This window comes from Falco biarmicus, chromosome 5 (genome assembly GCF_023638135.1).
Source record: "Falco biarmicus isolate bFalBia1 chromosome 5, bFalBia1.pri, whole genome shotgun sequence".
Lineage (NCBI taxonomy): Eukaryota > Metazoa > Chordata > Aves > Falconiformes > Falconidae > Falco > Falco biarmicus.
In genome coordinates, this window is record NC_079292.1 from 85,821,628 (window position 1) to 85,834,850 (window position 13,223).

Consider the following 13,223-nt stretch of genomic DNA (forward strand, 5'->3'; position numbering starts at 1 on the left):
ACATCCTCACTGATGTAGTAAGTTCAGATTCAGGGTTTCTTTTCCTTTCTTAAGCCACAGCACTCCCCCAGAACAGTTCCGTGGGTCAGCAGTAAAGAAAAGGCCTCAGCTATTGAAAGCTACAGCTCCGAATAATTACCGCTGAGGACAGAGGAGTAAGAGGTTAAGAGGAAACAGATCAAAGTTGGCAGGAAATTGAACTGCTCAGAGGCTAGGACTGCACACCGTGTCTGAACATCAGCAAGCTGTGCTGATGACTGTAGTATGATGTTTTGGTAATTTTGTTTGATCAGACCGGTGTTCAAAAATGGTCTGCATTGATGGTCACTGAGTGTGAATTAAGGTCCTATGTAAAAAAAAAATTAAAAAGACTGATTATGATCATATAAAGAAAATCAGATATGACAGAAATCCAGCTGGATCATCTTGGTCCCAGGATTATTTTATTGTCTACAGTTTTGTGAGGGAGAGTGTTCTGTGTATTTCTCCTCACTTGCTTTTTTTAAATTCAATTTAACATTTTGACACTCCTCCACATTGTTCTGAGGTTTTCGATATGTCATTCACATTAACATTCTGGGTTATTTTCCGAGTATTTACCATTGATCTAGGAATTAGTAATGTTTGTGAATAAATATCATGGCTATATTTTAGACAAGGGCATGGAGAGGAAGAAAAGGTGTTTATGTAAGTAGAGATTAAGATACAAGTTGGAGAGAGAAGTAGGCAACATGCAAGCAGTATGAAGCCTTGTGTAAAAGAAATAGTGCTCAAATTTCATGACAATGAAATGACAAGAGGAAACTAAGGTGGTGTAAATGTGCAGACTTGTGGCATATTGTGTAATGACTGCTGCATAAACATGAAAAAATACAATGGGCTAGAGAAGACTTTGGAAGACAGCAATCTTCTAAATAAGAAAAGTCCTACTTTAAGTTGTCATAATGAAAGATCTATGCCATTCCTATAGGAATTCATTTGGAACCAGAAGTTACACAGCTGGATTCTTTTGCTAGGCCAATGCTATTCAAGATGTCATTAAGATGCTTTGTGAGCAACTTTCTGGTTGAAGCCTGGGTTTCTAGCCACAAGTGAGGAGCTCACATGAGAAGGTCTGGTGGATTGACCTTGGCTGGCTGCCAGGTACCCACCAAGCCTTTCTGTTACTCCACCTTGTCAACAGGACACAGGGGAGAAAAATGCAATGGAAGGCTCATGGATCAGGATAAAGACAGGGAGATCACTGAACAGTTACTGTCACAGGCAAAACAAGATGGTCTTTTGGGCAATGCCACGCACAGGGTATGTTTCTAGCCAAATGGTAGCTGCTTTCACCACAGTGAGTATGTAGCCCTTGCCTTGGCGTGTCCATGGTGGTGGTCTAATATGGTCAATTTGCCAGGCCTTGCCATATTGAGAACCCAGCCACCACCCTCTGTTCCAGGGACATTTTGCTTATGTAGCTTGCTTGATGCTGGCATGTTTCACATTCACAAGTGGCCTGTGTGTTGGCCTCCATGGTCAGGTCCATGCCTTGATCAGGAGCCCATCTGTATTTTGCCTCTCTCCTTAGATGTCCCCATAGTTTGTAGGTCCATCAAGCTACAAATAACTCACCCTTACACTCCCAGTCCAGGTCCACCTGAGCTACTTCAATTTTGACAGCCTTGTCTACCTGTTCATTGTTTCAATGTTCTTCAGTGACACGGCTTTTGGGCATGTAAGCAACCACATGACATACATTTAGAGTGATGTTTTCTACCCAGGCAGCGATGTCTTGCCACAGTGCAGCAGCCCAGATGGATTTACCTCTGCACTACCAGTTGGCCTTCCTCTGCTGCAGCCACCTCCATAGGGCATTAGCCACCATCCATGAGTCAGTACAGAGTACTGGCCACTTCTGTTAATCAGCAGTCCCTAGGGCTTGTTGGGTGGCTTTCAATTCTGCAAACTGTTGACTCACCTTCTCCTTCAGTGGCTTCAATGACTTGCTGTGTGGGACTCCACACAGCAGCTTCCACTTCCAACAGTTCCCTACAAGACAACAGGATCCATCAGTAAACAGAACATAATGCCTTTCATCTGCTGATAACTCGTTATATGGTTGTGTCTCCTGGGCATGAGCCACCTTACCAGGCAATACTTAAAAATCTCTGCTTCCTGGCCAGTCCATGATCTCTTCCAGGATTCCTGGGTGGCTGGGTTTCACCAGTCGAGCCCACTGCACGATCAACACTACCCACTTACTTCATGTAGTGCTGGCTGGGTGATGTGCAGAGGGGATGTTTCCTTTGAACATACAGGCAATCATGGTGCCAAGAGGAGATATGCTTCTGTACCAACAACTTCTGAAGTGACTTGAACCCCCTCACATGCTGCTAGTATCTCTTTTTCAGTCAGGGCATAGTGGGCTTCTGATCCTCAATACCCTGGCTCCAAAACACTAGTGGTCAGCCTTGGGTTTCTCCTGATGTTTTCTGCCAAAGGCTTCAGGTGAGACCATGCTCCTCAGCTGCAGTGTAGAGTACATTTTGCACAGCTGGTCCTGTCCAGAGAGGCCCAAGAGCTACAACATGAGTCACCTCCTGTCTGATCTGCTCAAAGGTTTGTTGTGTCTCAAGGCCCCAGCCAAAATAGTTCTTCTTTCAATTACTCAATAGAGAGGGCTCACAAACTGACTATAATCTGGAATATGCATTCTCCAGAATCCCACAAGGCCTAGGAAAGCTTGTGTTTCTTTCTTGTTAGCTGGTGGAGACACAGTTGCTATCTTGATGATCACATCCATAGGGATATGATGATGTCTAGAAATCTGAGGAGGACTGAATCTGGGAAGTACTGAAACAGTTCCTTCTAAAATTCTGCTACAGGCAACAGAACTTGGCAAGTCAGATATGAGAAGTCTGTGGCAGAACATGACTGAAAACATAAATTCACCACAAGAAGTGACGAGTATTTCATTTGTTATTCACTGGAGCCTGTCCTCTCAGTGACACATTGAGAGACAGGATCCCATGACAGGAATGACCCTGAGAAAGGCCAGTGGGGGACAGAGGTTGGCCTAGATGGAGCAATAATGCATGTAGAGGAGGGAAAGCTGTCAGGGTTTGCTGGCTGCATCAGTCAGAAATGTAGCATGCATTTGATGGAAAGGAAGAGGAGAGGGATAAACTGTGATAGCTGAAGCCTGAGATGTAGCTGGGGATGAAGATGTTCCCAACAAGGTGCAATTAAAGATACGCTTTCGGTAAGTGCGCCTTTCTGCACAGCAGCGAAGAAAACTCAAGCATAGTTTGTTATAAGGTGCCACGCAGAGCCATCACAGCTTTTGTGGAGACTGAACTTTCCCTGTCTTCTGTGTTCTGAGAGCACAGATCTGGGCTCTGCCTGTGGTTTTCAGTGTGGGTTATTGCAGACCCATTTTATGTTAATCATCATAATGTCATCAGATATTATTTGACAAAGGCAGAGTCTGTGATCTGCTCTGTTTGAAGTGGTTTTGCTCTGCCTAAAGTCCTTGCTGACAGCAGATTCCATGCTAGTAACTCATTCAACAAGTAGTGCAGGAGCTGTAAAGCTGGATTTTAATTAACAAGGTGCAGACAGAAATTACATTCTTTCCAAGGACTTAATTTCCAACAATGACATGCATATCAGAGCGCTGGAACCTCAGCTGTTATAAACTTTTAAGATGGCCTAGTTCTGTTGACTTATGGAGCTACTTTCTCCATGTAAGAATTCTCCCTGCTGTCTCTTTCCGTGTCAGCTGAGGATCCTAAATCTTGGAACCATACAGATAACTCAACAGGCTGTACATAGTGAATCCAATTATCTCTGAAGCTGCGAATGGTTCTGGAAAAGCATCGTGATTCTTTGTGTAATGACAGATCTGTTTTACTCACTCAGTACTCACCCCAGCAATGAAGTACAATGGTTTTGTCTAGAAATTTGGCAAGGAAGTGAAATTAAGGCTGGATTACACTACACAGTGGCCTTGTCTGATGTATAGGGCATTAAACCCACTGTAATTCTTTCAGAGGTAGCAGTGTGTGTCACACTTAGTGAATTTCCGGCCTTTTGATGACCCATCTTAGAGCCTAGAACCTGTTACATTTATAATAAAGGAAAAGTAATTTCATAAGTATTATTTGCATATTCCGTAACAAAATACATTATTTTTGCATATCAGTGTATGTGAAAGAGAAAGCAAAATTATTGGATAGCATCACCTCTTGTGTGGGCAGATGTAAGATTTCTCCTGTATCTACCTTGCTGATACACTTTACTCTGGCTGTTCGTCCAACTATTCCAGTTCTTAACTCTAACAGAGTTCATCCAGTCTACCTGGAACGTGATTGACAGGTCTGCCCAGGATTTGGTTGTCTGAATGTCTGCAATTGCAGACTGTAACTCCAGCTCTTGCTTTCAGCATACCATGGGTCCCACCACATGGCAGGTCCCCTTGTAGAATGGCATAATGTGGTAGGCTGGCTATGGAGATAAAATGCATAAACTTTGTGCCCGCAAAGCAACATAATATGCTTATAAAGCTGCTTCCTGGTTGTTCTGTGGTTGGGTGTTGTTTATTCCTGGAAACACCCACACACCTGAAAGTCCTAATGAGAATATGGTTTCTTTTACACAACTCCTACTGGAGGGTAGGTAAGACTGAGGTGAAGCCCATATTCCCGGAGTCCCTCTCCCTTCAGGGAAGCTTGTGTTTAATAGCAAGACTGAAATTGGAAAGCCTGACTTTGAATTCAGAGCTGCTGCGCACCTTTTATACACATGTATAGGTAAATAAAATATTACTCGTGTTTCAAAGTACTTCTGGGGGTGCTGGGTGCAGGGGCAAAACGTATGAACCACCACCGTCCAGCCTAGTTTGAAATATTGCTTCCCATCACTCCTTGGATTCCTGTTTCAATAGCCTCTGCGGGCCGCGTCCATGCTGTGCAGTTGCTGACAGTGCAGAGCTCCCCTGAGCTGCCTTCGAGCTGCTTCAGAAATAGAAGCGGTACAGTCGAGTCAGCACAGCGCTGCACGTAGCCGGGGCACGGCAACTTGTTCATGCAACAAACTGCTACCTGGTGGGGACGAATGATTCCAGCCAGTGCAATGCAATGACATACCAGCTTGCTTGGAGCTGGTTCTGGGATCACTGACACACACCAGGTCCTGCTGGTATGACATGTTGTGGCTCTTTTGAAGTCAGCATTAAGATCACTAATATGCGTGATGTTTACCTGCCCCAAACTCCTGCACAGACGACAGTTCGTAGGAGCTTGGCATTGTGATAATGTTGTGGTTATGTTCTAGCCTACCTCCCAGCAGGGCTTCCCTTGAACCCTGCTCCAGAGTGGGCCAAGACAACTGGCTTACTTGGAGAAGTGCTCTGAGAGCAGATGAGTGAAAAGTCAGGAGGAAGTGACTCAGAGGACCGGATGAAGTGAGAGAGGTTTGGTGAGAGGAAAGGAGCAGGAGCCTCCAGTTGAATCTTAGCTGCCCTCTGTGCCAGAGGTCCAAAGCATTGGAGTCAACCCCTCTTTTCTTTGGTCAGGAGGTTGCCCAGAAATAAGTAATTGTTAAGGCTCTTCTTGAGCAATAGGAAGAAGATGTTTTACTTCTCTGATTCCTTAAAACGCTGAAATCCTTGGCTGGAGGAATGAACCGGTTATCTTCACTTGACAGCAAAGCCTGAGGCTATCATTTTTTTTTCTTCCAGTGGAGATGCTTCCTAGCAGTCTCCCAGTTGAGGGTGGGCAAACTATGGATATGAAGGAGGAAGTTCTGCATTTGAACGCCATTTGCAGCACTTCTAATGATGTGGCCTGGAAATCCACTAGCTCAGTTAGGCTGGGACTGACCTCTGCACTACCCTGCACGCCGTGCTGTGTCTATTATCCCCAGTGTGGCTGCACAGAACACTAAGGCTCTATGTGATTTGTCCTCTATTATTTCAAGTAGCTGGAGTAAGGAAACATGAGAAATCTGTGGGAAATTCTTCCCTGACATAAATCAATGGAGGTTAGTGGAAAGAAGCTGGTGTATGGAAACATTTGCAGGGTGTAGAGGCACTTATTTCATTTTCTGCAACATGTAAGCAGAAGCAGGAAATTCTTCTGCCTGGTTTGGTGTTTGGACAGTTATTTCTGTCTTATTTTGCTTCATAAACGCCAGTAAGGCTGAGAGAAGATGAATCTAATAGAATGGACATTTCTAGTGAAGGAAAGTTCAGCATCAAATCGTTCACAGAAAGGTGCAAGACACTTGCTAATCTTCAGGAGATAGGTATTGGTTTAAGTGACAGTACATGAAGCTTAATATCCCTTTCAGTACTGCACCTGCATTGTTCTGATTTCTAATGTTTCCTCAATTCATGATTATCTGATAATTTATGGAGTTTTGCTTGTTTTCTTATTTCAGCAATATGTAGTGAGAAGAACATACACAGCCCATTTATGCAGCGAATGAAAAGTTACTTCCTTTTCTTGCCTTGAAGTTGGTACGAGATGAGGTAAGGCATCCTGCTGTTCCTGCATGGTGGTGATCAAGGGAAACAGAAACTAATTTCTAGTCATAATAATACCAAGTCTGAATCCTAATCTCTCTGCCTTTTTCTAAAAATTGGTTTCTCTCCCTTTCAATTCTGACTGCATTTAACATCACCTGAAGAAATAAAGAAGGAAGTAAAGAGAAACGTGATTCAAATTTGAAATATCTCATGGCGGAGGGATTTGCTAATATGTGACCAGGTTTTTAATGCTACTCTGAAATGATAGACTGCAGTTTAGGAGGATTTTCTGTGCAAAATACATTCCCCACTACACTTGGAGAAAGATATAGAACTCAAAGTGTTGCCAGGTCTGAATGTTCCCTGTAACTTTCAAAATCTACAGTCTTTCTGAGGTGTGGACCAGGCATACAGTAATGAACTTTCTATGTGTGGGTGTGTGTATTGCTCTTGTTACTGTCTATAGATAATTTCAGTCAATCATGGCCCACATGTGCAGGAAGGTTACAACAGTGATTAACAATATATGCTAAGTTCATTGTTGTTTTATGCATCTGCATCAGAAGGGCTTCCCAAAGACAGCTATACTTCCTCAGAAAATGAGGATACTTGATAAGCAATCACCTTGTTTTCATGTTGATCTATGAGTTTCCTCATTCCTGTTCTTCCTATTTTCTCCTTCTCTACTGCTGAGGGTGTGAGTAGTAAGTGAGCAGCTAGGTGGGCATTTGGTTGTTAGCCAAGTCTAGTCCATCTCAGTTATGTTAGGTATAAAATAGTTCAGTTACAATTAGTTTAAGATGTGAAAATCTAAAAAAATCTCATAACTCCAGAAAGGTTAGTTTGTTCATCAAGCCTTGATTTTTCCTAATAGTATCAATGTTCTTAATGTGTAGGATGGAATTTCCTGATTTCATGGTGCTATCCTTGCCACTTTCTCAGGAAAGCAGGAGACTTGATCTGGGTGATCCAGGACAGGCTGGAGGTAAAGATCTCTCTTCCAGTTTTGCTACTGGCTCATTCTGTCACTTATACTTTTTATAAGTTAATTATAAAAACTGTTTCTGTCAGAGTTCAAATCCCAAGGCTACATATATTCTATACATACAATCCTTATGTTATGATGTTATATTTTCTCTCCCCTGTCTGGTTGAGGAGGGGAGTGACAGAGTGGCTTTGGTGGACACCTGGCACTCAGTCAGGGTCAAACCACCACAGGAATGCAGGTATTGGGAACTGAGAATACATGGGCTTCTCCCGTGTAAGCAGACTTGCTAACCTGAACAGTTAATCTTTTTAATACTAATATATGACTAGGAATCAGCCTGGCTTGCTACACCAGAACAAACAAAACCTGTCTGGCACAGGGAAATACCAGCCTATGGTTGTTAGCGATGTACACTAAGAACAGCATGGGATGTGGCGGGGTATAGCATCTCTGTGATCTGGAAAATAGAGTCTTGCCAGCCCTGGAGATTGAAAAATAATTTCTCAACTTGCTGGCCACAAATCATATGACTTCAAAAGAAATGCATTTGCTTGGGTGGTTTTGTTCTGTAACGTCATCTAAAATATGAGAACTCAGAGGCATATGACTCCAGCTGGGGCAGAAGAACTCTAAATATCATTTAATCTGGGAACTTGGCAATACCAGGAACACTTCAGGTGAAGAGAAGAACATGATGGTAAAATTCTAGTAGTTACAATAAATTTGGCTTTGTAATGTTTTAATCAGGTCAGAATTTCTAAACTAGCTGTTGGTGAATACAAATGCTGACATTTAGAATTTGCATCTCTCCGGTGCTTGGCAAGCTCGTCTGAACAGTATTAAGAAAGAAGCAGTGAGTCAGAAGCTCAAAAATTGTAATTTGGGGACTAGCAATGACGTGTTGCCTCACATTGCTCTGTTCTTTCTTTAGAAACTGCTGTAACCGCTCTTTGGGATGAAAATGCTGAAAGTAGAATGAAACAGCACTAAAATCCAGGAAATACTGCAACTTGAATTTTGATGAGACTGAAGGGTGGTATTGAGCTGAGCTTTCTAAGCTTCCCACTCCGGGATGGCTTTCTGAACCCTGTGCCCTTTGATTGTGACAGCAACTTACAACATGAGCTCTGTAAAGAGCAACTCTTTACCGTGATAAGCTATAAATACCAACAGCAGCTTACAAATGTTGTCAGTGAGTGTGCAGCAGGAGTATGGCAGCTTTTCTTCTCCCAAAATCACTTTATCAATAGATTGTTGTGATCCAAATCACTGCCTAAACTGAATTCAACATCAGATTAAATCTTCTGTGATTAAACATTCTGCTTTCTTTCAAGGTGGATTGGGATATATACATTGTTTATATCGTCATCTGCAACAGCTGCCTGCCGAGACTTGGTACATGCTATCTAGAAGATAGCACGGCTGTATATGAAATGTCATATAGAGTTAATGCCTTGAAATCACAGAGGCTTTTTGGTACATATTAATGTTCGATTTCTGTGAGAATCAAAGTTTTAAATCTAAGTCCAGAAGGATCAGAACCAACAGAAAATGGATAACACTTTGCAACATGGAGTTCAGCCCAGGCTCTGCACCCTACAGATACTCCAAATCTTTCCACAGGTGCTGTCTTGATGGGTAACAATAATTATCTGAGAACTCAAATCATGTGACTGCCTTAAAAACAACTGTCCTTCAGACAGCTGAAGTAACTAAGATTTCTTGCATTGCTTTCCCCATTCAGCATGGACTTTCTACCATCCGTACCATCTGTGAGAAAAATTCTGCAAAGTGACCAGCCACCTTTTCTCCCTGGTTGGGTTTCTCTGCTGATAAACATGTCACCAGGTACTGTTTCACCAGAAACACCGAAAGACCAGAAATTACTTTACAAGGAACATCTCATCTGTGTTGCATCATTCTCCCATTGCATCTACTTATATTCTACTCTACTTTTCAGCTGTTTTAGCAGTAGGATCTAAGAGGTGGGTGTTACGCTTCTTCTAAAGGTGAAAACTATCCCTTTTTCTCCATTCTATCCCACAGGTTTTGCTAGAATTCACAGTGAATTGAAATGGTTTTTTTAATCTCTTTCCCAGCTGTTTCAAAACATAGTGTCTGATAGTCATTGGTTTTGTCACCGTCCAGTGCATAAGAGTAGGCAGTTGGGATAATAAGCATTTCACTTGTGCGTGATTTTCAGTAGATTAAAAAAAACCCACCCTAGTTGCCCTTTCATCTCCACCTTGTGGTCAAGCCAGACAATGCTGCCCTCTTTCTGAAATACATTGTAGAGTGGAATGAAATATTTTGTTCTACCCAACGAAAAAAAATGTTATTTGTTCGAAGGAGTGGGATTGGGGGGGGGGGGAAGGGGGGGGGTTAAAGTATTTTTGAAGGTTTACTTTCTGGGGAGCTTCATGATTTTTAGCTAAGGTAACTGCTGGAATAGGTAAGGCATAGTGATTGTTCATCATTATATGTAGGTTTATTTTAAAATATTAAAATTGGAAGATGTTGTGATAATTTTTTTACCCATCCTGACATTCACCTGTATGTATACCGCTGTGAAGATTCATCCTTGTCTAATGAAAGGAAGTTCATTCTTCTGTACATTTGATAATAAGAAAAATTAGTAAAAAACAACATAGTGAGATTTTTCTCACTAAATCTAAAGATTTAAGAATTTAAGCATCGTAAGTATTGCTGCTTGAACCCCATGGCAGAACACCCAGAATAAGCAGAACTTAATTCGCTGTGAGGAACATTGCTTCTCATGTACTTGATAGATGTGATTTAACTCATTGTTTTTAAATACAAGATTGAATTTGTAGTCGCTTTTCAACATGGTGTATATGAATGGGCCAGTTCTACAGAATGCAGGCACAATTTTTACTGTGCCATATAATCAAAGGAATCTCATAATTAAATATTTTTCCAAATATTCCAAAAATTTTGGAATGGTCTACCCACCTGCAAAAGCTGAGACTCACTGGTTCAGAGGGATGTTTGTGCTTGCCCTGCCTCATAACATGTTGCATTTTGATGACACTATCAGGCAACATGTGAAATGAATAAACTGTTTGATGCACTGTAAGATAACCTCCTGATGTATAGATGTTAAACAAATTACTTCACAGGAAAAAGTATGATATGCATGAGTGGAAATACCACGTGCAGTAAGAATAAACTAGGGCCAACCAGCCTACTGATGGAAACACAGATATCAATAAGCAAAAAATCAGGCAGGCACTACTTATTTTTGCATAGTTACGCTAGCTGCATTGTGAATATTTGTAGTCTTATCCTGAAGATTTGGCACTGGACAGTCCCCCATCACCCCAGCTAGGAGGTCCTTTTGCCCTGTTGGCCAGATTAGAACTTGTAGATTTTTTAATTCCTTTTGTACTGAGACAAGCATGGCTTTCTCCAGGCTGATTATTACCCAAGGAATGAAAAAAACCTGAAGCAAGAAACAAATTTGGTTGTGAATAAAAGCCTGGAGGGTGACAAAGCCTATATGAAGCCCTAGCAGTATGTCCAGTTTAAGCCCAGCCCTCCAGCCCAAGGCTCTCCTGCTCGGTGGTAGCTATGAGTGACACACAGCCTATTTTACAGCCCCACGAGAAGCAACCCATTTTGTGGCTACCCTACTGATGCAGAACTCAGAGCAGCTAGTCTCTCCCCTCTTTCCATATTTACATTTCAGCCCTCAAGAGTGACTATGCTCTGTGTAGCTCTAGATGCAGCTGCAAGAGCACCTAGTGACAATAACTGTTTCTGGGTAAATTTATAAAGCTCGTCTCGGTACAGCTAGTTTGCCCTTTATGTTCCTAGTTGTCAGGGTGCACTAACAAGCCTTAATGGCCCTGACTGGCCTCACCTGGGCACCCACCCCAGCTCTCTGCCCACGGGGCCAGGAGTGCTATTTAAGCCTGGATGTGGGTCCTTGGTTCTGGTTTGAGCTGCCCCGTAGAGATGCTGATGTCCAAGTTAGCCTTGCCTGTGTCTTGCTCTGAACGGTTTTTACAGCTTGATTCCCAGATATGTCTTGTGGCTGTGAAGGTGATGGCCTGTGTCTGACCCTTGTTACTTTTACCAGACCTGACCTTGACTTATGGATTAACTTCCTGGCATGACCTTGGAGCAGCCTTACCACCATGAACTGGTCTAATGATCTGGACTGGGCTGCTGTCCCCTGGACTGGCCTACAGAAAGAAGAAGCCTTCTGACCCTGCTTTTCTCTGACAGGAGAGTGGTGAGAGAGTAACTTTATTCCTACCCCTGATAGTTACCCCACCTGATGTGGGTATTTCTCAGCCCTAGACTGCTGCTGTTCTATCTATGGCCAGTGGAGTTTCCACTTTGTACTAGATGAGAGAACAGTAAGGCAGAGCCCTTGCTTTAGTTCAGCTGAAGTCTTAGACTGGCACAGGTGGGTAAGGATTATTTTTATGTATTAGAATGTTATTAGATATGTTAATGTTCTCCTGAATTATGCTGGCAAGAATACTCTATTTGTTATTAACTTCTTGTTAATGCACATATTCCTGTAGTAGAAATTCTGCCTTTTAACTCTTGTAAATAGGAACTAACTCTGGCTCCAGTAGTGTTACTAGGTTTGCAATCTCATCACTGAGAGAAACCTGGATGAAGGCATGTCTGCAAACCCTAATAGTTACCTCGTAGTTTTATTTCTGGCTTGCTAAGCTGGGCACTATAAACATCCTTTTTAATGGTGCTAAAATCATTACCAATGATAGGATAAGAGGCAGTGATCTCAACTGCATTATTATATTGTGCTCTTTTTAGCATATATTTTTAATTCTAATGAGAAAAAGTGTCTAAATCGCTGGGAATAATAACGAGAAAAGTTTCAGTCAGCTCTTAGAATTACATGTCTGAATGAAATGTTAAAACTCCCATACAATGTTGCTGTGAGTAGAAATCATCAATGAATGGTGACACTATTTGCTTTTAAATGTCATGTTGAGAAAAATGTCAGGATTGAGCAGAAGAGGCATTACAAAGGGATGTAGTCCCTTCTTTCAAGCACTTGCAGAAAAACTGTGTGTATATTCTGGGTCCTCAATGATATTTGCTATTTACTTTTTGTAAGTTTAATGTTTAGCTTATAAGATAAGTTGTAAGTTTGATACTCAGTTCTCATAAGTTGTTTGTTTGGTTTTTTTTTTCTCCTCCCTAATGTCAGTATGAGGCTTGCTAAATTCCAGAGAACTTGGTCTCTGGCCAGCTCTTTCTGTCATATTATCCTGGAGCATGTTTATCTTTGGAAGAGTGGTTCTGCATTGTGACTGCTTCTGATATGTTGGGTTAATGCAGCACTTAGTCCCCGGTCAGTTGTGATAAACACTTGGCCTACATGCCATTTCAGGAAGCAATGTGACCCTTCCTCAACTGACCTCCACAACTTCTGTTTCCCATGCCTCATATGAACACCTGGTGTTCTGACCTGGTCTCTGATGTGATCTCAGTGTCTGGCTAAGACCGTGACAAAGTTAGAAAGAAACAGCCTGGGCACAGAGCCCTGGCCCTGGTGTTTAATGGTGCCGTGTTCTAAAGGACAGTCTGACACACACACACCCCCCATTGCATTTGTGGTCTTCTCAGGCAAGGCACAAGTGATTATTGCACTCCACATTCAAGTCTGCTCATGTCTGTCTCTGATAGGTCTTCCGAACGGTCTGGCTTGTGCCAGAT

At 42.3% G+C, this 13,223-nt stretch overlaps 1 long non-coding RNA gene across 1 annotated transcript in view; it reads left to right on the plus strand.

Moving 5' to 3' along the window:
- Window positions 1-8,960, plus strand: part of LOC130149414 (uncharacterized) — a 132,899-nt gene extending 123,939 nt beyond the window's left edge. The window contains exons 3-5 of the long non-coding RNA XR_008821914.1: window positions 6,427-6,517; window positions 7,411-7,499; window positions 8,434-8,960. This is a non-coding gene — a long non-coding RNA (uncharacterized LOC130149414). The remainder of the gene's footprint in view (window positions 1-6,426; window positions 6,518-7,410; window positions 7,500-8,433) is intronic.
- Window positions 8,961-13,223: the final 4,263 nt, after the last annotated feature.